Consider the following 27644-nt stretch of genomic DNA (forward strand, 5'->3'; position numbering starts at 1 on the left):
CCCGCATCAGCCGGCGGATTCTCCACCGCTGAACCACCAAGGAATCTCCAAACCAGATCCTAAACCGTGCTGCTTCTATGGGAAAGGAGTGGTTTGTCAGTCAGTGCTTACTGGGACTGTTCATCTGTAGGCGACACATTGGCCACGTTTGTGCAGTTGGTAAACACTGCGTAGGCCGGCGACAGGTGCTGCCTACACACTTCTCAAAGCAAGTGACAAATTGCTGTTTTCCTAGGGGTTCCATTTAGCTACAAATTTAAGGTTTATCAGTAGTGTTTTCAAAACACAGTATATTGAGGACTAGATTCTGTCGTATCTTTGTTTTGAAGTTTGTAGTCAAAGCAGCTTACATAATGTATATATTAACAATCAGTTCTGTTTATTGAATACCTGCCTGCTTTGTGCCAGACACTGTGCTGAGTGCTCTATTTATATTATTTCTGTGAAAACCTTGCAAGATAGGTATTGTTATTTTCATTTACACATGAGGAATTAAACACTTGGGCCTTTTGTCAAGCTTCCTTTTGGTCAACTTTTGTATTCTTTATCTCTCTCTCTTTTAATAACAGTGTTGGTGGTGGTGGTTTAGTCACTAAGTTGTGTCTGGCTCTTGCAACCCCATGGACAGTAGCCTGCCAGGCTCCTCTGTCTATGGGATTCTCTAGGCAAGAGTACTGGAGTGGGTTGCCATTTCCTTCTCCAGAGGATCTTCCCAACACAGGAATCGAACCCAGGTCTTCTGCATTGCAGGCAGATTCTTTACCAACTGAGCTATAAGGGAAGCTCCCAGTGTTATTGAGATATAATTTTGTTCTTGTTGTTTAGTCACTAAGTCATGTCCAACTCTTTGCAACTCCATTGACTGTAGCCTGCCAGGTTCCTCTCTCCATGGGATTTCCCAGGCAAGAATACTGGAGTGGGTTGCCATTTCCTTCTGCAGGGGATCTTCTTGACCCAGGGATTGAACTCATATCTCCTGCATCTCCTGCCACTGGCAGACAATTTCTTCACCACTGAGCCACCAGGGAAGCCCTGGTGATGTAACTTACATGGAGATGTAATTTACATGCCCCCCAAATTCACACTCTTAAAGTAATTATACAATTAATTTAATGCTATTTACTGTTTTTACAAAGTTGTGCAGTCTTCAACATTGTCTAATTTTAAGGTAGTTTCAGCATTCCATAAAGAAACCCCAGACCATTTCCCGTTTCCTTCTTGCCTTGCTCTGGGCAATCACCAAACTTTTTTTTTGTCTTTATGGATTTGCTTATTGTGGAATTTTCATATAAATGAAATAATAGTATGTGGCCTTTTGTGACTTCTCTCACTTATGCTTTTTTTTCCCCCAAAATATTTATTAATTTTTGGCTATGCTGGGTCTTCGTTGCTGTGTGGACTTTTCTCTAGTTGAGGGAGCAGTGGCTACTCTCTAGTTGTGGTACACAGGCTTCTCATTGCGGTGGCTTCTCCTCTTGTGGAGTACAGGCTCTAGGGCGCTTAGGCTTCAGCAGTTGGGGCGCATGGGCTTTGTTGCTCCTTCCTCTGCCACATGTGCGATCTTTCTGGATCAGAGATTGAACCTGCATCTTCTGCATTGGCAGGCGAGTTCTTTACCATTGAGCCACCAGGGAAGCCCATGCGTTTTCTTTTTAAGGTATCAAATATTACATCAGTCAGGGAGTTGATTCAAAAGAATAAAGCAATAAGAATGTGATAATAATCCTTTTATTATTATTGAGTAATGTGGTATTTTGAATGTGTATTAATAGATTTCCCAGATGACTGATACTTAACCATAAGCACATTTTAAGAGCAGAATCTATTTAAATTTGAGTCATGGATGATGGCAATCAACCTAAATTGCATGACATATTTCTCTAATTTCTTAAACATAGCATAGTTTAACCTTTTATTAATAACCCGGGGTTCATTATTTTGAATGTCTCTTGCCCTGTATTGTATATTACTGTGCTGTCCTTGGGGATTGGACATGTGAAAGTCTGTTCATCTCTATACTGAATGACTTCTGATTGTTTTGCTTTTCTGCTACTTCTGTGTGAGATCAGTTCACTTACTTTAGATTTGAATTTGGCTAAATGCTTCCCGATACTGAGCAATGCATACTCATTGGAAAAGTGAAAAATCACAGCTATGCAAAAACAAGATGAAAATCTACCCCTGTACGTTCCACAGAGCAAACTGTTGTTAGTATTTTGTTATATATCCCTAGAGTCAGACAGACACACACACAGCCACACGTGCACAGGGATATATTTGTGTATGTAAGGACTTAATATGGTTTTACATCTATGTCTCTTTCTTCCTTTTTATCTTTTTGCCAAATGGAATCATACTCTTTTGTAATCTGCTTAGCAGATACTTGTATAGGCAATCAGGGATGCGGAAATAAATCTACTAATAGATATAACACTGGGGTTTTTTTGGGGGGAGGTGGGTGTGGGGCAGAGTGGTAAGTTCTATTGAAAGGACACTTATGCTTATAACATATTTAACCCATCCCCCATTCTTGGACACTTAGGCTATTTTGGTTTTTTGAACTTTTAGAATCAGTTCCCGTGCCCTGCCTGCCTGCTTCTCTAGTCCTCTGTGGGTCCTGGAACAAGTTGTGTATCTTTACATCTGTGTTCTTTGACACAGTTCACTTCTTTTGCCATTCTTATCTTTTCTGTCAGAGTTCAGGTGACTCCTTCCCTTATCAGCTCCCTCCTGGGGCTGGGTTTGAGGTACCTTTCATGTGCCACCTCTTCGCCCCTTTTCTCAACTCTCCTGTAGTGCTGTTTTGTGCCTTGCTTGTCTACCTCTTTCATTAGACTGTGAACTCTGGACTATGAGCTCACTGTAGGCAGTGTTGGCATCTTCTGTCTCCTGCTATGTCTATTCGTGTTTTTATACAGGTGTTTTTCTCTGTCTTCATTTTAAGAATCAAATTCTACCTTCTCTATTCTAGTACAGCTCTTACACCTAAAAGTCTAGAGCTTACCGTGTACTGCTTGGTCTTATGGTTGAGAGCCCAGTAAGTCTTCCCCCAAGCTTGTCAGTTCTTGGGCAGGAGTGCAGTCTCATTCATCTTTGTCATCCCCAAAGAACCTAGGGCAGTGCCTTGTAAGCAGCCAGGAGAGTTTGTTTACAGTGAATTGATTCATATGCCCCAGAGGGCCTGTGTTATTCATTAAGCCTTTCCTTCATGCATCTTTTCTTAACCACTTACTTGCTCGTTTCCCACCTTAGCTTTTTTTGTGTGTGCTAATTAACACATGTCATAAAATTTACCACCCTAACCATTTTTAAGTGTACATAGTGTAAGTACATTGTATTGTTGTGAAAGAAATCACTAGAACTTTTTCATCCTGCAAATCTGAAATTGTCTTCTCGTCAAACAACTCCCTCTTTTCCTTCCTCCTGGTTACCAGTCACTGGTAACCTCCATTCTACTTTCTATGTCTATGGGTTTGACTACTTTAGGTACCTTATATAGGGGACTTCCCTGGTGGCTCTGATGGTAAAGAATCTGCCTGCGAAGTGGGAGACCCGGGTTTCATCCCTGGGTTGGGAAGATCCCCTGGAGAACGGAATGGCTACCCACTGCAGTATTCTTGCCTGGAGAATTCCATGGACAGAGGAGCCTTTATATAAGTAAAATCACTCAATATTTGTCTTTTTGTTACGGGTTTCTTTCACTTTAGTATAATGGCCTCAAGGTTCATCCATGCTGTAGCATGTGTCACAGTTTCCTTCTGTTTTAAGTCTAAGTAATATTTCATTTTATTAATATATATTGCATTTCCTGTATTGATTCATCAGTGGGCATTTAGGTTGCTTCTGCACCTAGGCTGTTGTGAATGATGCTGCAGTGAACATGGGTGTGCAGGTATCTCCTCTTGGAGACCTTGCTTTCACTTCTTTTTGCTGTGTTCTCAGAAGTGGGATTACTGTATTATATAGCAGTTGCATAGTTAATTCTTTGAGTAATCACTATACTGTTTTCCATAGCAGTTGTACCATTTTACGACTTCCATGAATAGTGTACAGGTGTTCCGATTTCTCTGCATCCTTGCCAGCACTTATTTTCCGTTCTCTTTATTTTATATATAGTGGTGTGTATTTGAAGTCATTGTGTTTTTGGTTTGCATTTCCCTGATAATTAGTGATGTTGAGCCTGTTTTCATATCCTTTTTGGCCATTTATTATTTCAAAAAATATTTATGTGTTTTTATTTTTGGCTTTGCTGGGTCTTGGTTGCTCTGTGTGGGCTTTCTCTGGTTGTGGTGGGCAGGCTTCTTGTGATGGTTTTTCTTGTTGGGGAGCACAGGCTCTAGGGCGTTTCGCTTCAGCAGTTGTAGCGCGTGGGCTGAGTGGTTGCGGCTCGCCGGCTCTCAGCTCAGGCTCCGTAGTTGTGGTGCTCAGGCTTAGTTGCCCTGTGGCATATGCGGTCTTCCTGGACCAGGGATTGAACCAGTGTCCCGCGCATTGCAAGGTGGACTCTTAATCTCTGGGCCACCAGGGAAGGCCCCTTGTTGGCCATATTATCTTTAGGGAAATGTCTAATCAAGTCCTTTGCCCATTCTTTTGATCAGGTTATTCAGTTTTTTAATTGTTGAGGTGTGGGAGTTCTTTATATAGTCTGAATATTAACTCCTTATTAGATCTATGATTTGTAAATGTTTTAAAAATTTTAGCTTTATAACTGACATATAAAATTGTAGAATATTTAAAGTATACATTGTAGTAATTTGAAAGCATATATATTGTGAAAGGATTTGCCCCTCTGGTTAATTTGAACGTATTTATCACTTTACATGTGTATGTATGCATTTCATTAATTAATTTTTCTGGTGAAAACATTTAAGTTCTCTTTTAGCTAATTTCAGTTATACAGTACAGTGTTATCGGTTGTAGTCACCAGGTTTTACATTAGATCCTCAGACCTTATACATCTTAGGGCTGGAAGTTTGTGTCATCTTACCATCTCCCCTATTTCCTCCACATCACAGCCGCTGGCAACCACGTTTCTGCTGTCTGTTTTCTCTGAGTTTGACTTCTTTTTAAAATTCCACGTATAGGTGATACTGTGGAGTACTTGTGTTTCTGTCTGACTTAGTTCACTTAGCGTAAGGCCTGCAAGGTCCATCCATGTAGAGGCAAAAAGAGATTTGTAAATATTTTCTCCTACTCTGTAAGGATTGCCTTTCTCTGGCTACCTAGGGATTTCCTTTGTTTTTGTGTTACAGACTCTGTTTTCTGGGTTCCATGTCTTCACCTTTTTGAGTTTTACTCTTTAACTTTGGCTGAGTGCATCTCTGAAAGGCATCTCCACATGGCATCTTGTTTTTCAGAATGAGGCCTGCCCCCCAGCTGTGCTGGTGTCCCTTATTCTAAAGATGCTCTGTTTTGCCTTCTAGATAATAAATCTGTAGTCCCTGGGTCAGGAGGATCCCCTGGAGAAGGAAATGGCAACCCACTGCAGTATTCTTGCCTGGAAAATCCCACGGACAGAGGAGCCTGGTGGGCTACATCTCATGGGGTTGCAAAGAGTTGGACATGACTGAGCGACTAACACACAGTCTTTTGCTAGGGTGAAGAAAGGGCATTTTCTTGGCTTCATGGAGGAAAGGAGAGGTCTGTGAGTCTAACTTTGCTTTAAACAAACCAACAACTCTTCCTGTTTGAAACCTACTTTCACCCCCATTTCCAGAGGGAACTGATCCAGCCCGTCCCTGAGGCTTTCAGACTTTCGCAGCGTAAGTTGCCCTGCTTCCCCATGCCACTTAGGATGCAGCTTGCTCGGGTCTGCTCAGTCACCTATCATTTATCCACCTGCTTTCCAAATGTAAAAATTTTGTTGCTGCTGTATCTTCAGTCATTTTTTTCCCTTGTGGGTTAGAGTTTAATTTTTCCCCTATCACTGTCATGTAGTGAGGTTTGCAGGGGCCAGGCACCCCCATTCTGCTGTCTGTGACTGGAAGTTCCCTGAACTGTCCTTTATCTCAGCTTTTTTTCTCATGCTGGTCTTTTTTCTGCTTGTCACCTCTGACTTGTAACTTTACCCTCACTTGTTCCATCTCCAGTCATCCTTTTTCTTTTTTTAAAGCCTTCCTTTGATGTAGACCATTTTTAAAGTCTTCATTGAATTTGTTACAATATTGCTTCTGTTTTATGTTTTTTGGCTGCCAGCACATGGGATCTTAGTTCCCTGACCAGGAATCAAACCCCATGCCTTGGAAGGTGAAGTCTTAACCACTGGGCCATCAGGGAAGTCCCTCTGTCATCCTTAATATTTGTTTTTTCCAGCTTATTTGACCTTTTATCTTTGGTTGTTTCCTTTTACTCTACGCTTCTTTGGCGCCTCTTGATCTCCTCCTTTTCTAGGTGCCTCCAACTAAGCAGAGTAACCCTTCTCTCCCTTTGCTTCTTGGCAGGTTCCCTTCTAAGCAGTATGTGTGCGTGCATGCTAAGTTGCTTCTGCTGCTGCTAAGTCGCTTCAGTCGTGTCTGACTCTGTGCGACCCCATAGACAGCAGCCTACCAGGCTCCCCTGTCCTTGGGATTCTCCAGGCAAGAACACTGGAGTGGGTTGCCATTTCCTTCTCCAATGCATGAAAGTGAAAAGTGAAAGTGAAGTCGCTCAGTCGTGTCCGACTCTAGCAACCCCATGGACTGCAGCCCACCAGGCTCCTCCGTCCATGGGATTTTCCAGGCAAAAGTACTGGAGTGGGGTGCCATTGCCTTCTCTGTAAGTTGCTTCAGTCATATCCAACTCTTTGTGACCCCATGGACTGTAGCCTGCCAGGCTCCTCTGTCCATGGGATTTTCCAGGCAAAAATACTGGAGTGGACTGCCATTTCCTCCTCCAGGGGATCTTCCCGACCCCGTGATCGAACCTGCATCTCCTGCATTGCGGGCGGATTCTTTACCACTGAGCTACCTGGGAAGCCCTCTCCCCAATCAAAGCCTGGTTCTAGCTGCATTTTATTAACTGTTCAAGAAATTATTCTGAACAACAGCAGCGACCACACACACATCTTTAGAAATTAAATCTTTGTTGATTTAGTGCATGTCCTGACTTTGCTTCTCTCTCATTCTTGGTACCTTTTATTCTGCTTCACGTCTCGGACTTTCATCTTTATACTAACTACTCATCTTTTGATATGTCGTCCTCCTTGGAGGGTTTAGGCAGACTTACATAGAATAAACATTATGAATAATAGAACTAACATTACAGTAGGAAGACTGAACTTATTGTCCCAAATGATAATATATATTGTGAGACTTACTGAATTGCTAAGTCTTGGTTCTTTATTTATAAAATGGGAACAGTAATCTCATCCTTTATGGGTGAGATTTGGGACTTCATGGTACTTTGAGAGGCAAATGAGATGGATTGAGCAAAACTGTCTGGGAAGCTCTGAAATGTAATTTTTGTCCCTGTCTGGCCTCCTGCACGTGGTCCAGGTAGAAGTGCAGGAGCTGCTTTCCCAAGGGTTGTGTGTGGGTAGCAGTGAGACTTAGTAGATCCCTGGGGGCTGTGGCTGTGGTTTGGGTGATATCTCTACTTTTGGGTGGAAGCCATTGCTGCTCTGTGCTCGTAGCTTGGCAGACGTGAAGCATCGGTTATACCGTTCTTGGTAGGGACTCCGATGTTCTCACAGCAGTGGCAGGGCCTCCCCAGGCAGCAGACACTACGAGGAGTGCGCGATGGTGGCCGTCTCCTGCTGAACTGTGGCTCCTGGGCTGCTCTAGGGGAGGTAGGCCCTGAGGCATCTGCTGGAACCCATGAAGGGCAAAAGCTAAGAAAAATGTATTACCATTATTGTGACTGCTTTTATGTGCACTGTCTGCTTAGCCCTGGAAGAATATAGTTATGTAAACTTTGTGCATCTTAGTAAATGGAGTCTGGCCTTCTTGTTGCCTTTCCTAAAGTTGAACTTGCTTTTGCCTCTCTGCCGTATAATTGGCACACTGATTTGTTCAACTGTTGTTGTTTTTTTAAAAGAAGAAAAACTAAGTATACAAATTGTAGTGTTATAGATAGTAAAGAGTGAGCATCAACACAATCCAATATAAATTTTCACCGATTTCAAGATGTATAGGGTTTTATGAAATAAATTAACTCAATCTAGTTCAAAAACTTTTGGAGATTGCATTGTTTTATTAATCTCCTTTACCCTTAGAGACAACACAAATAATAGAAAAAATTAAATAGTTCTAATATGGCAGCACTGGTAAGGACATCAAGGTGATTTAAAAGCTTCTGTGCTTCCGCCAAGGGTGTAATTGAGAATTATACACTCCTAGGACAGAGGAGCCTGGTAGGCTGCAGTCCATGGGGTCGCTGAGGGTCGGACTCGACTGAGCGACTTCACTTTCAGTTTTCACTTTCATGCATTGGAGAAGGAAATGGCAACCCACTCCAGTGTTCTTGCCTGGAGAATCCCAGGGACGGGGGAGCCTGGTGGGCTGCCGTTTCTGGGGTTGCACAGAGTCGGACACAACTGAAGCGACTTAGCAGCAGCAGCAGCAGCAGCAGGATTGAAAGGAACCTTAGAAATTCTCTGTTCTGATATTTTTATAGATGTGGAAATTGAGGTTCTGAGAGGTGGGGTAGTTTGCTTGAAGTCACTCAGTTGGCAGCTCTGTATTTCTGAACTTGTTTTCCACCAATGAGGAGTATCTCAAGAACAGTTTGAAGAGCTTCCAGTCAGAAATGGCTAAATTAATATGCCTAACAACCTCTGTTCTTTATCACACTTCAATTAATGACAGTAAAGGAAAAAAAATTTAGCAGTAACTCAGGATAAAACAGAACTGCAGGAGAGACAACAGCAACAAAATTCTGAAATTTGGAAAGCCCGTGGGTAAGTAATAGCTGACTGAGCAGCCCTGAGAAAGCTGAATCCTAAGTGGCAATGGGGAAACAGGGCCATCTCCACTGTGAAAGTCCAAAAAGCTCAGGGATGGGGTTGATCAGTTTCCTCTGGTGATGGGAGTAAAAGTAGGTTACAAATAGGAAGATTCCTTGAAAGTTTGCTTAAGAAAAGTTGATACTCACAGATCCTCTCCCTCCCTGCAGCCAAGAGAATCATCCTAGGAGGAGACTATAGATTTATTTCCTAAAGAGGGTGAAATAGGGGGCCTAAAGGGGGATTCAGGCACAGTTGAGGGCACACTGTGAAGGCACTTTCTGCTCATGTATAATTTCTATCCATACCCAGTATCATGTACCAACGTTGATTTAGTTCCAAATTTGCGATGCAGATAATTAGGTGACCCCTAACCCCTACTCGGGAAAAGGACAAACTTCTTATTAACTAGTCTCCCACTGAGTGAATCATTTAGGTTTTTGGATAACATTTCATTTTTTCTTTTCTTTCCTCTCCTGTAACTTAGAAGTTAATAGGCACAGAAGAGAAGAGGATGTAATGAACTATAAAAAATTGAAGAGTAAATACTTTCTGGGTATACTAGTTTTGTCCTAACAATTGGATTAGTCAGCAGTTGATGCTTTAAAAAACTATTATTTTATTAATCCATAGCTCTTGCAAGTCACCTGAAATGTTTTGGCCATGGAGGTGAGAGTGATGTACAAAGAAACCCAAGGTGTATTCTTTGCCCTTGTAGAAGGGATGAGATGCAACATTCAATCTAGCTGTTGTTGTGTAAAGTGTAAGACTGGGTAAAAAGTTAAAAGAAAAACTCTTGTCCCCTACCCTAGGAGAATTTACAGTCTAAAATGATCTTTCTGTCATTTGTAGGAACATGGAGGAACCTAGAGAATATCATAGTAAGTGAAGTAAGTCGGAGAAAGACAAATATTATATGATATCACTTTATGTGTGGAATATAAAAAATAATACAAATGAATCTGCAAAACAGACTCACAGACATAAAAAACAAACTTATGGTTAACCAAAGGAGAAATGGGGGAGGGGTAGATTAGGAGTATGGGATTAATAGGTACAAACTAATATACATAAAATAAAGCAATAAGGAACTGTATAGCACAGGGAACTATATTCAGTATCTTGTAATAACCTGTAATGTAAAACAGTTTGAAAAAATGTATAAAACTGAATCATGTTGGTGTATACCTGAAATGAACATGATATAAGTCAGCTATTTTGTTGTTGTTTAGTCGGAGAAGGCAATGGCACCCCACTCCAGTACTCCTGTCTGGAAAATCCCATGAACGGAGGAGCCTGGTAGGCTGCAGTCCATGGGGTTGTGAAGAGTCGGACACGACTGAGCAACTTCACTTTCACTTTTCACTTTCATGCATCAGAGAAGGAAATGGCAACCCACTCCAGTGTTCTTGCCTGGAGAATCTCAGGGACGGGGAAGCCTGGTGGGCTGCCGTCTCTGGGGTCGCACAGAGTCGGACACGACTGAAGCGACTTAGCAGCAGCAGCAGTGGCTAAGTCATGTCCATCTCTTCGCTACCCCATGGACTGTAGCCCACCAGACTCCTCTGTCCCTGGGATTTTCCAGGCAAGAATACTGGAGTGGGTTGCCATTTCCTTCTCCAGGGGATTTACCCGACTCAGGGATCAAACCCGTGTCTCCTGCTTGGGAGGCAGATTCTTTACCACTGAGACTCAGTATAGATTGTTTTGAAAAATTAGACATTCAAGATCCTTTTCCTTCCTCTATTCAGCCAAAGCAATTAATACTGGTGAATATTTGAGATTTTATTTTTATTGTCCTTCATGAACTATGCTTGCGGCCGTCATTTTGAATCAGAGACATTTCCAGTTTCTTAAAACTGATGAGTGTGTTTTTCTATTATGTGTTCCACAGTTTGTCATTATATTTGCAGATAACATTAAAAGGCATAAGACTCTTCTGTGGATATTTTCTCATGCTTCCACATGCAGATCTTTATTCCCACTCATCTCCAGTTGTTACGTTCACATAGTTAAATATATTTGTTCAAAGAGAGCTATATATCTGTCTGTTTTTGTTGTTGTTTTAAAGAGAGCTGCTAGTAGCTTCTGGGAAGCTCTTTAGAGCGAGATAAGTTAAATTAGCATACCCATGGACACATTGCATCTAAGATGGTCTGCCGTCTTATGTACCTTTGGCTTATAGAAGTAATACTCCTGAGAAGTTGTCTGTAAAATAGTTTTGTGTATATATGTTTTATCATATAATTGAGGAAATTAATTGATTGTAACAGAGGAACCAGAGATCAAATTGCCAACATCCGCTGGATCATAGAAAAAGCAAGAGAGTTCCAGAAAAACATCTATTTCTGCTTTACTGACTATGCCAAAGCCTTTGACTGTGTGGATCACAATAAACTGTGGAAAATTCTGAAAGAGATGGGAATACCAGACCACCTGACCTGCCTCTTGAGAAACCTATATGCAGGTCAGGAAGCAACAGTTAGAACTGGACATGGAGCAACAGACTGGTTCCATATAGGAAAAGGAGTATGTCAAGGCTGTATATTGTCACCCTGCTTATTTAACTTCTATGCAGAGTACATCATGAGAAACGCTGGGCTGGAAGAAGCACAAGCTGGAATCAAGATTGCCGAGAGAAAAATCAATAACCTCAGATATGCAGATGACACCACCCTTATGGCAGAAAGTGAAGAGGAACTAAAAAGCCTCTTGATGAAAGTGAAAGAGGAGAGTGAAAAAGTTGGCTTAAAGCTCAACATTCAGAAAACGAAGATCATGGCATCTGGTCCCATCACTTCATGGCAAATAGATGGGGAAACAGTGGAAACAGTGTCAGACTTTATTTTTCTGGGCTCCAGAATCACTGCAGATGGTGACTGCAGCCATGAAATTAAAAGACGCTTACTCCTTGGAAGGAAAGTTATGACCAACCTAGATAGCATATTCAAAAGCAGAGACATTACTTTGCCAACAAAGGTCCGTCTAGTCAAGGCTATGGTTTTTACTGTGGTCATGTATGGATGTGAGAGTTGGACTCTGAAGAAAGCTGAGTGCCGAGGAATTGATGCTTTTGAACTGTGGTGTTGGAGAAGACTCTTGAGAGTCCCTTGGACTACAAGGAGATCCAACCAGTCCATTCAAAAGGAGATCAGCCCTGGGATTTCTTTGGAAGGAATGATGTTAAAGCTGAAACTCCAGTACTTTGGCCACCTCATGCGAAGAGTTGACTCATTGGAAAAGACTCTGATGCTGGGAGGGGTTGGGGGCAGGAGGAGAAGGGGCCGACAGAGGATGAGATGGCTGGATGGCATCACTGACTCGATGGACATGAGTTTGAGTGAACTCCAGGAGTTGGTGATGGACAAGGATGCCTGGCGTGCTGCTATTCATGGGGTGACAAAGAGCCGCAGACGACTGAGCGACTGAACTGAACTGAACCGAACATAATACTGTTCAGTCTCTTTTGTAATATTGGTGTGTTTCCCTTTGAGGGATTCTTAATCTGGTAATTTGCCATGTTTTTCATTTCTTTATTGTGAGGGCTACTAAGTCCTTTTGATTGATAATAAAAAATTGAGAATAAATAATATAGTGTCATAATTCACATACTTGGAATCACTTTCCAAAGTGACATGTGAATTGTTTTAGATTATCTCAAGTGACTTTGACTGTTGGATACAAGCTTTTGAATAAAAAAAGGGTGGTGGAGGAGGGAGAACTGTCTTGAGCTGTTCATCTAGATTTTGGATCTGGTCTTAAATAGTGGTTATATGTGATTCTAGAATGCAGAAACTAGAGGGCCTCGTTGTGGTTGTTCAGTTGCTAAGCTGTGTCCGACACTGCAACTCCATGGACTGAAGCACCCCAGGCTCCTCTGTCCTCCACTATCTTCCTTATCTGCTCACGTTCATGTCCATTGAGTCAGTGATGCTATCTCACCATCTCATCTTCTGCAACCCTCTTCTCCTTTTGCCTCAGTCTTTCCCAGCATTAGGGTCTTTCCCAGTGAGTCAGCTCTTTGCATCAGGTGGCCAAAGTATTGGAGCTTCAGCTTCAGCATCACTCCTTCGATGAGTGTTCAGGGTTGATTTCCTTTAGGACTGACTGATTTGATCTCCCTGTGGTCCAGGGAATTCTCAAGAGTCTTCTCCAGCACTACAGTTAGAAAGCATCAGTTCTTTGGTGTTTAGCTGCCTTTATGATCTAACTCTGAAATCTGTACATGACTAATGGAAAAACCATTGCTTTGACTCTAAGGACCTTTCAGCAAACTTGATGTCTCTGGTTTTTAATACACTGGGTTTGTTACAGCTTTCCTTCCAAAGAGCAAGTATCTTAATCTCATGGCTGCATAGTAAGGGCATACTAAGGGAGTGTACGGTGATAAGGACAGGAAGGAAGTTAGCATTTAGCTCTCTTCTGTATATAGGGTTGGAGCAGATGCTTAAAAGCATAACTTTCCCGTTCGTTTCAACAGTGCTGTTTATGTTGAAATTTATGAAGTTAATTTTTCTTTAAAAATGTCCTCAGATTATTTTATGGTCAGATTAATTTGTTACCTAAATATTCATTAGTATGACTTAATGGCCATTGGGTGACTGGTGGTGGAGTAGGGACAGACTGATTGTAGTAAATATGAAATGTAAGCCAAATTAATACTTAGTCATATTTGTTGTTGTTGTTGTTTACTTGCTAGGTTGTGTCTGACCCTTTACGACCCCGTGGACTGTAGCCCACCAGGCTCCTCTGTCCATGGGATTTTCCAGGCAAGGATGCTAGAATACGTTGCCATTTTCTACTGAAAGGGATCTTCCCCACCCAGGGATCGAACCTGCATCTCTTTCACTGGCAAGGGGATTTTATCACTAAGACACCAGAGATGAACTGCTAGATCAATTTTAAGTACAATCAGTATCTCAGTTGACTTAGCTGCCACAAAGAAACCTATCATACTTTAATAAAATTAAGTGTAGAATAATTGTTAAAAATTTTAAGGTTATAAAGCACTGCTTTATTTACTCATGGAACCAGGAGACAGTGCACCAGTTTTCATTCAGTCCATTTGTTTGGGAGCTGCTGGTTGTTTGATTTCAACATATGCTTAAGTCTTATTAAGGTATAATTTCTTCAACTTTGTTTCCTTTCCTTTTTTTTTTTTTTTTTAGGCTCTTATTCTGTGTGCTTTCTTTGATCCTTAGCTTTGAAGCATTGGCATGAGCATGACATGTGGCAAATTTATTTTTCAGTCTTTAGGTGGAGAGGATTGAGTTAATCATACATCTCAATTCATGACACACCATCAACACTGGTTTGTGCAAGTCTTCTCTCTTAGCTTTTAAAATTAATTAGAATTAATTTTCTTTTACCTCCAGTTCTCATTTCTGCTCTTAGTCTCCCTTAGTTCACTGTTCTAATATATTTGATGTATCTTTATAAATACATAGTGGGATTTTTTTTTTGGTTGTGTATTGTTAAATTTACCTGAATGGTGTGCTGTGGTCTTTGTTTTGCTTCTTACCCCTCCATCCTCCCCTGTCCTCATTTAGAGACCGTTTGAGGATGATGTTTCTGTGTATACATCTAATTATTTGTGTATAACTACGTCTGTAAATGACTTTTTCCCTCAGTAATGGGCACCCACATTACCTTCAACTCCCCACTACCACAGACAGTGGGATGAATAGCCATGTTCTTGTTCTCCTGTGGACCTGTGGGAGAATTTTCTGGACATATGCATACGAGTGAATTGTTGCATGTAATTTGATTAAGCACTACCAGATTTGGACTCTTCTGTCTGTGCGCCCAGTGGATCCTATTTCTCCATCTTCCTGCCAGCACTTGGCTTTATCTGCTTTTCTAATTTTTGCCTATCTGATATGGGTGAAGTGGTATCTTAATGTTGTTTTAATTTGCATTCTCCAGTTACTAATGAGTTGCAACATTTCTTTGTATTCCATTAGGGCCATTTTAAATGTCTCTTCAGTGAATTACCTGTTCATATCTTTCACCCATTTCTTTAATTAGAGTTCATATCTTTTCCTGGTTGATTTGTAGACATCTTTTATCTAGTTTAGAATATTAGTGTCATAGTGTGTTAATTTTGTCAATGGTGCCTTTTGTTGTGCAAAAACTAACATTGTTGTATAATTTTTTTACCTTATGGTTTCTGGGTCTTGTTAAATATAATAAAGGTAGCCTACATTTTGAATTATATACTTCAGAATTTAGTTTTTTACATTAAGTCTTTAATCTGAGTCCATCATTATCTGTGGCTTAGAATAGTAACTTTTCTACTTGTAGTGAGATTGTTTTTCCAACCCCATGAACTACTTTGTGGTACCAAAGTAGTTATACCTCTTCTGCATTGTGTTTCTATATTTTCATGACTCTCTTTCTAATAGTCTTTGTTTTATTAGGTATATTTGTTTTTTCTCACATTAGTACCAACCTTTATTGTGTGTTGTTGGTTTGTTTTTTCACTCTGCTTTGTGCTGTCTTAAAAACTCTTAGGGTATATAAATTAAAAAGATGTAATTTCTTTCTCAAATTAATCTATAAATTCCGTGTAGTCCCAGTTTTGCATGTTAGTCGCTCAGTCGTGTCTTGACTCTTTGTGACCCTATGGATTGCAACCCACCAGGATCCTCTGTCCATGGGATTCTCTAGGCAAGAATATGGTGTGGGTTGCCATTTCCTTCTCCGGGGATCTTCCCGACCCATCGTCTCAGTTAAATTTCATCTATTTTTACCCTTCAGATGTGGCAAACATTTACAAGTTTGAATGGAAAAGTAAAGATTTTTTTCATGATTGATTTATCACTTTCTGGCCCTCTTAATGTGTAGTCTATTTAAGTTCACAGTTTTTCTTGTCCCAACTTTGGCATTTATATTTTTCTAGAAATTTATTCATTTTATCACTAAAAATTTTTTGTTGTTGTTGTTGTTTTAAATTTATTTGGCTGCACTGAGTCTTGTCCCTTTTGAGATCTTTAGTTGTGGCATTCAGGATCTAGTTCCCTGGCCAAGGCTTGAATCTGGCCCTCTACCTTGGGAACGGAGAGTCCCAGCCCCTGGACCACCAGGGAAGTCCTCTCTTTTTTTTTAAGAATAAAATTTTTATTTTAGAACAAGTTTAGGTTTACAGAAAAATTGTGGAGATGGTACAGAAAGTTCCCATTGCTGCTGACAAATTCTTTGAGCCTTTCTTCATCTTTGTTTCACCTTCATTCCTGAAGGATATCTTCACTGAATTTAGAATTTGGGGTTGACACTACTTTTCTTGTGTGTGTGCTCAGTCGTGTCTGACTCTTTACAACTCCATGGTCTGTAGCCTGCCAGGCTCCTCTGTCCATGGATTCTCCAGGCAAGAATACTGGAGTGGGTTGCCATTGGGTTTTCTCTTTGCACTTTATTGTTCCACTGTCTCCTGGCTTCCATGGTTTCTGATGAAAAGTCTGCATTCATTTAAGTTATTGTTCCTTGGCATGTAATATGACTTTTTTTTTTCTGGATATTCTTTTAAGATTTTTTTTTTCCAGCAGTATGATTATGAGATGTTTGGATGTGATTTTCTTTAAATTTATTCTCCTTGACTTTCTTCAATCTGTAAATTTATGTCTTTCACCAAATTTGGAAAGTTTGCAGATGTTATTTCTTCAGTTACTTTTTATACATGAACCAGTTTCTTCTTTTCTTCTGTGACTCCAGTGACATGGATGATAGTGTTTCATAGTTCTCTGAGGCTACGTTAAGTTTTTTCAGTCTCTTTCTGGTCTTCGTATTGAATCATAATATTCATCTGTCTTTATGGTTATTGAGTTTTCCCCCATTATTTTAGTTCTGCTCTTCAGCTCATCCTGTGATTTATTTGACATACTTTTCTGTTGTAAAATTTCCATTTGGTTCTCTTAAAACAGTTTTATTTTGAAATAGTTATGTATTTACAGGAAGTTTCAAAGAAATGTGCAAGAAAGTACCTTGAACTTTCCCCAGGCTGTCTCAGTGTTAACATCTTGTGTAACTGTCGTACATTATTAATGAGAATTGACATTGGTACAATCCATAGAGCTTAGTCAGACTTTTCCAGTTACATATGCAGTTGTGTGTATATGTGCACATTGATGTGTGTGAGTATGAAGGTGAAACTTGCTGAGTTGTGTCCAACTCTTTGAGACCCCATGGACTGTACAGTACAGTCCGTGGAATTCTCCAGGCCAGAATACTGGAGTGGGTAACCTTTCCCTTCTCCAGGGGATCATCCCAACCCAGGGGTCGATCCAGGTCTCCCGCATTGCAGGCAGATTCTTTACCAGCTGAGCCACAGGAGAAGCCCGCGTGTGAGTATGATTTTATGCAGTTTTATCATGTGTTGTATCATGTAACTGCCGGACAATCAAACTACAGAACTGTTATCATCATCCATTTGGTTTTTTTTTTTTTCATTGTTTTTGCTTTTCTTTTAGGAACATCTACTTTTCAAGAGTGTTTACCTTTACCTCATGGAGCATAGTTATAATAACTGCTTTAAGTTATTTGATAGTTGTAATATCTGTTTAATTTCAGTTTTCGCATCTCTTGTCCCCCCCCCCCCCCCCCCACAGAATTGGTTATATTTTCTTGGCTCTTTGTTTGTTGAGTAGTTTTGAATTGTGTCAGGAACATATTGAGTATTATTTTGTGAAACTTCGGGTGCTGTTAAAATCCTCTGGAGAATGTTGAAATTGTTTGTTTTAGCTGACAGTTGGTTTGGTTAGGTTCCAATCTTAAGTTTGGTTTCGCCTTCTGTGAGTGGTGGTTCCACTGTCATTTGAGTTCTCTGCATTTGCTGTGCTTTTTGGAACTACACCGCCCTTGGTCATTGGACTTGGGCAGTTTCTTATATTGTAGTTCAGGCTCAACGCCTTTGCTGTCCGTCTTTGGATTTGTTCTACACATGCAAACTTGGAGAGCAGACAGACACTGTAGGGGGAGGGCACAGGGGAGAAGGACTCAGCCTAAGACTTATATTTGTTCATATGTAGAATTGAGGGTCCTCTCTTTCCAGTTTTTTCTTGTTTGGTGTATCCCCACATTCTTGGGCTTCCAGGAGCCCCTTTCCCATGAAATTCTGTGGAGAAGGGAAGAAAGGGGAAAATGTACCTTGTACTCTTTGGCTTACTTTGGCTCTTTCTCTTCCCCAGTCCTGTGGCCAGAATAAGGAAGTTTCTCTCAGCATTTTTAGTGTGTGTTTCTGCTGTGCTATTTTGTGAATTGGGTCAAAGCTGGGCAGTAGAGTTTAAAAAAGGGCAAGGAAACTCACTGGTACTGTAATTTTTCAAGTTTTTACTTCCCTTACCTATTTGATTGTTATTTACTTTTCTCCTTCCTTGGGTAGTTTTCTTTTTGTACTCAGTTCAGTTAGTTCAGTGAGAGTTGCTCAGTTGTTTCTGACTCTTTGCAACCCCATGGATATACATTCCATGGAATTCTCCAGGCCAGAATACTGGAGTAGGTAGCCTTTCCCTTCTCCAGGGAATCTTTCCAGCCCAGGAATAGAACCAGGGTCTCCCGTGCAGGCAGATTCTTTACCAACTGAGCTATCAGGGAAGCCTACTCAGTTCAGAGTTTTTAGCTTTAATCAGTGGGAGAGAGATGGTGCAATGGTAAAGACTCTGCCTGCCAGTTGCAGGAGAGGCAAGAGATTCCTAGATATGGAGATCCCTTGGAGTGGGAAATGGCAGCCCGCTCCAGTATTCTTGCCCGGAAAATCCCATAGACAGAGGATCCTGGTGGGGTACAGTCCATGGGGTCGTATATAGTCAGACAGCTGGATGACTGAGCACAGCACACAGTGGGGGAGAGAGTCTGTAGTGGGCTTACTCCATCTTGACATCTTTGGTAGGGTGTAATTTGATAAATTCAGGACAAAAAAAAATTATCAAATAATAGAGAAACTAGTTAAGGGCATGGATTTGTGAAAGCAGAGAACTAGCCAGTACTGAATATAAGTTTTCTATGAAATTGCTTTTCAGTCTGTGAAGAGTGTTGAGCTGTTGTTAGAATCCATCAGTGTGTTCAACTTTGTGAGGGAAACTGTGGTGTTGGAGAAGACTCTTGAGAGTCCCTTGGACTGCAAGGAGATCCAACCAGTCCATTCTAAAGGAGATCAGCCCTGGGATTTCTTTGGAAGGAATGATGCTAAAGCTGAAACTCCAGTACTTTGGCCATCTCATGCGAAGAGTTGACTCATTGGAAAAGACTCTGATGCTGGGAGGGGTTGGGGGCAAGAGGAGAAGGGGACAACAGAGGATGAGATGGCTGGATGGCATCACTGATTTGATGGACGTGAGTCTGAGTGAACTCTGGGAGTTGGTGATGGACAAAGATGCCTGGCGTGCTGCGATTCATGGGGTCGCAAAGAGTCAGACAGGACTAAGCAACTGATCTGATCTGATCTGATCTGATTGAGTAGTGAGCTGGGGGAACAGTCATGCCTCGTCCACTTTTTTGTAGACCAAACATATTAGGTTGAAGCATATGAAATTAACAATACTTGATCATCTTTGACTTACATAAACAGCAGTTTCTCATGAATTTGACCTATATTTAACTCTCAGTTCTAAAATCTGAAGAAAGAAAATGAAACTTCAAGTTTAAATATCATCTGTATTAAGGTGAATGCTTGCTGCTTTAACAGACAAATCCAAAATCTCAGATGCATGCGTGCTTGCTAAGTCACTTCAGTTGTATCCGATTCTTTATGACCCTATGAACTATAGCTTGCTAGGCTCCTCTGTGGGATTCTCCAGGCAAGGATACATGCCCTCCTCAGGGGATCTTCCCGACTGAGGGATTGAACTCTAGTCTCCTAGTCTCTTGTATTGGCAGGCGAGTTCTTTACCTCTAGCACCACCTGGGAAGCCCTTTCAGATGCATAACATGGTCCAAAATGGACATTCCTGTTGTTGAACAGGGAATGGGACAAACTGCTTAGTGAGATCATGGGAGACCCAGGTTGATGAAGACTCATCCATGGTTATTACACAGCTTCTGGGTGTCCTGGGGGTTGATACCCAGCCAGGAGACTGGGAAAGGGAAGGGGTAACAAAAAAGAGGATAACAAGAGCATACTCACTTCTTAACCTCAGTCCGGAGTGCACATGTTGGTTTGGTGAGATCCAACCTAGATGTAGTGGTGATGGGTAGGGTGGGGAGGCAGAAGATTTAGTCTGCGTTTGTCAGCTGCTTTCTGGCACCACTTATGAAGGGAAACATAAGTCTCTGGTGGGCAGCTATCCATCTCTGCCACACTGTTTCTTGATCGCGTGGAGAATGTCTTTCTTATTTATGGCTGTACTGGGTCTTTCTTGCTGTGCAGGCTTTCCTCTAGTTGCAGTGAGCAGGGGCTACTCTTCGTTGTACTGCACGGGCTTCTCATCGTGGTGGCTTCTCTTGTTGCAGGGCACGTGGACTCAACAGTAGTGGCTCCCAGGCTCCAGAGCACAGGCTCCGTAGTTGTGGGGCACAGGCTTAGTTGCTCTAAAGCATGTGGGATCTTCCAGGATCAGTGTCTTCTGCATTGGCAGATGGGTTCTTAACCACTGAGCCACCTGGGAAGTCAGGAGAACATCTTTTTGCTTTGCGTATTAATTTGCTAGGGCTGCTGTAACAAAGACTAACACAGACTGGGTGGCTTAAACAATAGAAATTTATTTTCTCACAGTTCTGGAGGCTGGAAGTCCAAGGTCAGGATGTCAGCAGGTTTGGTTTCTTCTGAGATCTCCTTGGCTTACACACGGTGCCCGCTCACTGTGTCCTCACGGTCTCTGTGTGCTCATCCCTCGTGCCTCTGTGTTTACGCTTCCTCTTTTAATAAGAAACCAGTTCAGCTGGATTAGGGCCCATCCTAAGGGCCTCATTTTAACTTACCTCTTTAAAGGCTCTGTCTCTATTACAGTCCCATTCGGAGGTCCTGGGTGTTAGGGCTTCAATACTTGAATTTTAAGGGGACAAAATTCAGCCCGTAATATCACTGTACATGTATAATAAATGTATATGTTTTTTACTGAAAGTAGTCATACTCCATTAAATAAAAGAAGAAAGGAATGTTAGATCTGTGTTATAATTATGCTTTTAATGGATCTGGAATAAATTTTGAATTATATATGTTAATGATTACCACTATCTCAGAAGCATTTTTCCTTACTTATTCGTCAAGGAAACAGTTTAGCAGTGAAGATAGTTTAGTTTTTAGTGAATGTGATTATTGTTTTTCTCTCTTCCAGAGTTTGGGAGTGTTCTTTTCTTACTGTAGCTTATCCAAGGGATATGTTCATTGGTGAGATAGTAAAGAGAGTTACCAACCATGTCACCTATAAGGAAATCAGCACTCTCTGCAACATAAGAATAAATCTTATGTTTATAAGATTTATAAATCTTTGACATCTACTGTACTACTTGTTGGGGCTTCCCTGATAGCTGTTGATAAAGAATCTGCCTGCAGTGCAGGAGACCCTGGTTCGATTCCAGGGTGAGGAAGATCCACTAGAGAAAGGATAGGCTACCCACTCTAGTATTCTTGGGCTTCCTTTGTGGCTCAGCTGGTAAAAAATCTGCCTGCAATGTGGAATACCTGGGTTCGATCCCTGGGTTGGGAGGATCCCCTAGAGAATAGAAAGGCTACCCACCCTAGTATTCTGGCCTAGAGAATTCCATGGACTGTATAGTTCATGGATCTCAAAGAGTAGGACGCGACTGAGCAACTTTCAGGTTCATCCTACTTCTTATGCCTTGTAATTGACAGGGTTCCCCTCACTTACTTTTGGAGGGGTTCCGGGGAAGAGTGTAACCTGCGCTCCGGTGTCAATGAGAACGTCCCTGTGGATAATTAGAGAAGTGAACAGGTGATTGTCCCTCAGAGGAGGGACGAGCTCAGGGGACTGCAGGGGTCCCTAGGGCAGAGGCCTTGCCAGCTGTATCTCTTTAAGAGATCTGGGTGTGGGATTCCAGAGTCTGTGGTCAGAGCTGGAGCATTGCAAGAGGTGACAGTTTCATCCTTTGGAATGGGACCGAGGTCTCCTGAAGAGCCCGCAGCTCCTGAACCAAGGCTTTTAACTTGTATTCGGCTGTCCCGAGATGACTTATCAGGGACCCTGATTGCTGCAGCTGCCAATACAGAGAGAGCCTGTCACTCGTCTTGTATGGGAGGCTGAGCTTCTTCCTTCTGTCTCTGTGAGCCTGGAGGGGCCTCTTCCTGTGTAAACAAAGCTTGAAAACAGTTTCAGAGACCCCTATGAACCATTAGCACCTTTCTCCCTCTCCCTTTTGGTGACTGTTTCTAAAAAGCCTTGCATTTCTGTTGTGGTGTAGTTAGGCGTCTCTGTTCCTCATTCACACTGGCTGTTGTTGGACTTTTTGGTACAGTAGATATTAACAGGGAATGCCTGGGACAGAGGTTGTTTCTTCCTCAACTTATATGCTGCCGCCTCCCATTCTTGGGAGTCCCAGTCGACCATTGAGGGGTCTGGGTCCCCCTCCAACAGTGTACCATTAGCAAATATACTTGGGGAAGCTCCAGGCTCCAAGGATGTAGCCTTTACAACTTGGCATATGGATATGCCACTGTTCTCAGAGACATCCAAGTCATGGCGGCCTTACAAGCTTCTAGTATTTTTTTTTAACCTCCTCCGGGGACTAAGGAGGGTCTGGTACCCAGTGCCTTGGGCCCCACTTTCAGCAACATATGATGCCCTTGCTTCATAGTGCTTGCCTCCAGGTGCCATGATGGCTGGGACTTTTTAGGAAATTTTGTTTTATTGGGGCTTGTTAAATGACATTTTGTTTCTGAAAACCAAGGCCATGTTATATGGTTGGTTGCCTTTGCAGCCTACCAGACACTTGAAGGTGGAAGAGAATGTGCTTGTGAACTCCACCATCTGAACTGTTGGACCCCTTCTCTTGGCCTGCTGTTTCATCACCGCCATTTCCAGTGGGTTAGAGGCAAAGCTCTAAGGGAAAAATGAGGCTCTTTACCTCTTATGCAGGTGGTGATTAAAGATTGTGTAGCCTCACTGTTGAATGTCAGAACCTGTTTTTTTGACTCCTCAGGATTACCTTTTACCAGAGAGGGGGGTGAGGTTTAGCTCTCTTTTATAAAACTATATTCCACCTTTATAGATTTCATTACAGAATCTTCCCCAACCAGGGATTGAACCTCAGGCCAGGTTCAATCAGTAAAAGGGCTGAGTCCTAACCACTGGATCGCCAGGGAATTCCCTACTCTACCATCAAATGAACTATAGTTATTTTGAATATTATTGTATACATATCAGGTAAATATTGATATCTTTAGAGATTTTGCTTCTATGCTTGTTTTTGTAATTACTGTATTAAAAGTTATATTAATATCAGATGAATACTGGTTTGTAAAATATTATATTTTTACATGTTTTTATATTTATTATGAAACTAATAAGTTTAACAGTCTACTGGCTTCCAAAAAGGAGTAACAACTCAGCTTCTGTGTTGACATCTGCTGCTGGCTGTTAAAGTGAGAAATCTTTTGCAGTTTAGTTGTAGAAACTTGTCACCGCTATGAATGAAGTTATCCAATTACTCTATGAGAGATTCCGTAGTCAGACCAGTTTTTTGCTGTGTCATGATCCTTTTATCATTTCTGAAAATCAACTCTTAAGATTTGCCAGGTCTTGCTTAAAAATGAGAAAGTTCTATAGTTTTTGTTTATATGTTACTTTACATGTTCATATTTTAAAAAACAGATCTAGGGAATTCTGTAGTATATGATATATGTATTTCTTCTCTCTGTGTTTCTCTCTTTCTCCCCTCTCCCCTCTTCCCCAGTATCCTGGCCCGCTCTCTCTCCCCCTCTCTCTCTATATATAGTGTTCAACATGTATTCCTTGTATCAATTAATATTGAGCACCCACTAAGTTCAAACATTGTTCTGCCTGAGACAGTTGCTGACTGTATAAATGCATAAAGATAAAGGCAGACAATGTGTGGATATATGAGGCTTAAACAGTTTTTTCAGTACCTTGGGTTACTTGAGGACTTCCTTTCAGTGAGCAGCCTTAAATATGTAAAACAGTAGTCTCAGAAGTTTTGATTTCATTCTTTCAACAGAAGTTTTATTAACTAACTGCTTTACTATTTAGTAGATTCTGGGGATAGCAAAGTAACTCTGACCCAGTTCCTGTCCACAAAGCGCTCACAGTCTAATCAGGAACTGATTTGTAATGAAAAGGAAGTTAAAGGTTGATTATAGGCTGAGGTAAACGATAATAGAGGTATGAAAAGAAAATGCCATGGCAACACAGGGGAGGGGTTGGGGAATGGGCTTGCCAGGAAAAGCCTCACAGAGAATATATTATTGTTGGCAGCCCCTTGAACGACTTTGGCTGTGAGAAGATGGGAGTTCAGTTCTCTGTGACCCTTGGAACCTAGGCCTTTTAATTATTCATAAATAACTTAAACATACTTCTAGGACTGGGAGTTTATTTAAAAGATGCACCTGCATTTCTAGTTTAACCTTTAGTTTAACTAGTCCTTTAGGAAAAGGCGTTTATGGATGCAGCTGTATGGCAGCGTTACAGATGTATGCTCTTTTAGAGTTCCTTACAGCACAGTTACAGATATACTGCTTTACTTAGGCTGCCCTTTCCTTTTTAACACAAAATGTTTCTCATTTATAGTATATGGCTCCTTTTTAAAAGAAATGCACCTTTACAAAGGAGATTCTAGGTTTTTCATTTCTGTGTTGTGAAGTAAGATACATTTCTTGGAAAAAAATGTTTGCTGTAAGCGGAACTGAAAGCATTTGCTAGGAGAGCGTTAAGGGTTGCTAAACTCGTGACATGCTGGATCTGTGGTGAGCTGAGAATGCTTTCACAACGATTTGATTCAGCTTTCACTCACTGAGCGCTGTGGTCAAAGCACTGCTGCTAGACTCTGATGGAAAAGAAAATGAACAAAACATAGGCTCTGTTTTAAAGGATCTTCCAATTTACTGCACTGAGTCTCCTTTCTTCTCTTCTCCATTTTTGCCATTTCCCAGATAATGAAAAGTAGAGCTGTAATTTATCGATTTTGTAAGCTGAAAAGGGTATAAAATTAGTTTGCTTAAAATGTTGGGCTGGTTCTCCTTACTGCTGCCAGGATTTAAAATAACAGAAAATATTTGGTGCCTCCTTCCACAAATTAACATTTCCATGAGTGGCTGCTTTTCATGGAGCATCTTGAGCCAGCCCCTCTCGTGCTGTGCGTCTTCGTTGACAGTATTAAATCAGATCTGAGCAGCTCTAGGAGACAGTTGAGAGTTTGAGAATATGCCCAGTGTCAGCATCTTGGCTAGAGAGTGCTGTTAAACAAAGAACACTCTTGGCACCCAACAACTGATTAGACATGTACCATTCAATGTGTGAGCTCCAATAATAAAGCCACGCAGGGCATTCAGTGCTTTCATTTGGGCAGAACTAAATGGTTAAGTGTCCGCTTAGGCTTCCCCCTAAGTCTGTTCCAGGCAATCAGCACATAATCCAGAAGATGTAAAATCTCCAAGTATAGCCACTTACCTTTACTATGTAAAGCTCTGTGCTGGGTGCTTCACGCTGTAAAGAGACAAGACTGAGTACCAGTCAGGTAGTTTACAGATTGAGTGGCACCCTGCTCTAACTATTCTACCTGCCATCCCATTGTAGGTCCATTTCTTCCTGGCCTGCCCTGGTCTGTAGCCACCAACCACGTGGTGTTGACCCTGACTCGTTCAGTATGGTTCTTCTAACACAGTCTCTGTAACCTTATCCTGAATGTAGAGTGGATATTGGAAACAGCGGAAGAGATGGGCCTAGATCTCTGGACAGTGTCTGCAGTGACTGATGAAGCCCATTGTAGCACTAATCACTTGAGGTATTGCTTCAGGGCTGTTGTATTTTTGTGATCAGGTCTCATGAACAGGCGGAACCCAGATAGGAAGCAGTCTTTAAAAATGGTTAGCCCATTTTGTTTACGTTTCCTTTTTCTACAGAGTGTGTATTTTCCTGTCCTCAGACTAAAAACGGCACAGTGTGGTGGTATATGATAGTGTGAAGTTATTTTGCATGAAATCACTCGATTCATTTATTCAAGTAATTTATCTTTTCAGGTATTTTTAAAATGACCTGGGATAAATATTTATGAATTATATGTAAGTACTTGGAGATGTGGTTTCCTTGACTGTGTTTGATGATATTAAGAGTTCTTGGAAATTTGTTCCAAAGTCTGAAAGTGGAGGGAATGTTTGGGATTAATTTCAACTATAATTATGTCTTTAATGGTGATAGTGTCTCACCTGTTCCATATTATAACATGAGACATGCAACACACCTTCAAAATGGTAAAGAAGCTTCCATCTAAAAGGAAGGAGAATTAACATAACCATTTAAAAATCTTAAATTATTTTACTGTGCATGTGTTAGTCGCTCAGTTGTGTCTGACTCTTTGCGATCCCCTGGACATAGCCCACCAGGCTTCTCTGTCCATCGGATTCTCCAGGCAAGGATACTAGAGTGGGTTGCCATTCCCTTCTCCAGGGAATCTTCCTGACCCAATGCAGGTCTCCTGCATTGCAAGCAGATTCTTTATCACTTTGCCACCTGGAAAGCCCTTATTTTACTAAGATTACATTAAATTAGATTAATTAGATTGCGTTTATCTAAAGTTACTTAAACTTGATGTTAGGATCTAGAAGGGAGGGGAGAGCAATAAATAGAACCTTTCTCTCCCACCCAAGTTTTGAATAGATTGGATAGAAACTAAAGGATTAGTAAATAGGGACTATAATATCACCTTTATTATTGATGAAGGCAAGGTAAAGGAAGCAGTTTAGTATTAGAGCCAAATCAGCTTGTTAAGTTCCAGAATTAGGCAGACCTGCCCCCTGGTCACAGTACTGCTGGATTAGAGAAGGCATGTGTAGTAGACAAAGCTTCCAGCCAGCGCATCTCCCATCTAGTTCACTCTTAAGAGGAAGAAAGGCACAACTGGACCATTTATTTTCCCCACATCTGCCAGTCAGATCAGTTACTTCCCTTCCCAGGATAGAAGCATGTAAGTGACAAAGAATTGCCAGGGATGTTACAACTGGTGGGGCTACATTCAGGAAGCCAGACTTGAGCAGTGGACGCTCCTCAAAAGCATTTGGCTCCTTCCTGTGTGTGGTTTCCATGAAGAATGGGTTGGTACCAGGTAGGAAATGGTAGCATGGCTAGGCTAGGAGCAAATTTGTTTTGGGGAAGAGACCTTATAACAAGTGGCCTCTTGGAAATTACAGCAAACGTTTGTTTGCCAGAATCATGGGAATTGTGCACCCTTAGGCAGCCCTCGCTGCTTTTCTGAAACATCTATGGTTTGGCATCTTTCCTGGGCATTAAGTGAAGGTCCACAACTTAGTTTGCTGCTGTCCTTTAGCATCTTAAAATATACCTGCTGTTCTGTCGTTTCTTTGAGTTTTCTTCACAGACTCCTTTTGTTTCCTCCCCAACCCCTAGTGTTTCCCATGATTGTAGCCAACTTTCTTTTCACTTGACACTCTCCTTGGCTGTCGGCCATTTACATGGTTTTAGCTGTTTAGTATATTGATGATTTCCAAATCTTTCTCTCCACCCAGACCTCTATTCTGAGCTCCATATTTATATGTCTGGCACTCTACTTAACAGTTCCACCTGGGCCGTCTGAAACTAACTTACTC

At 41.4% G+C, this 27644-nt stretch overlaps 1 protein-coding gene across 4 annotated transcripts in view; it reads left to right on the forward strand.

Annotated features, from left to right (window-relative positions):
- The window catches only part of DIP2B (disco interacting protein 2 homolog B), a 232581-nt gene that overhangs the window by 43774 nt on the left and 161163 nt on the right, over positions 1 to 27644 (forward strand). The gene's annotated exons all lie outside the window — the stretch shown is intronic.

The sequence above is a fragment of the Bubalus kerabau genome, chromosome 1 (assembly GCF_029407905.1).
Source record: "Bubalus kerabau isolate K-KA32 ecotype Philippines breed swamp buffalo chromosome 1, PCC_UOA_SB_1v2, whole genome shotgun sequence".
Classification (NCBI taxonomy): Eukaryota; Metazoa; Chordata; class Mammalia; order Artiodactyla; family Bovidae; genus Bubalus; species Bubalus kerabau.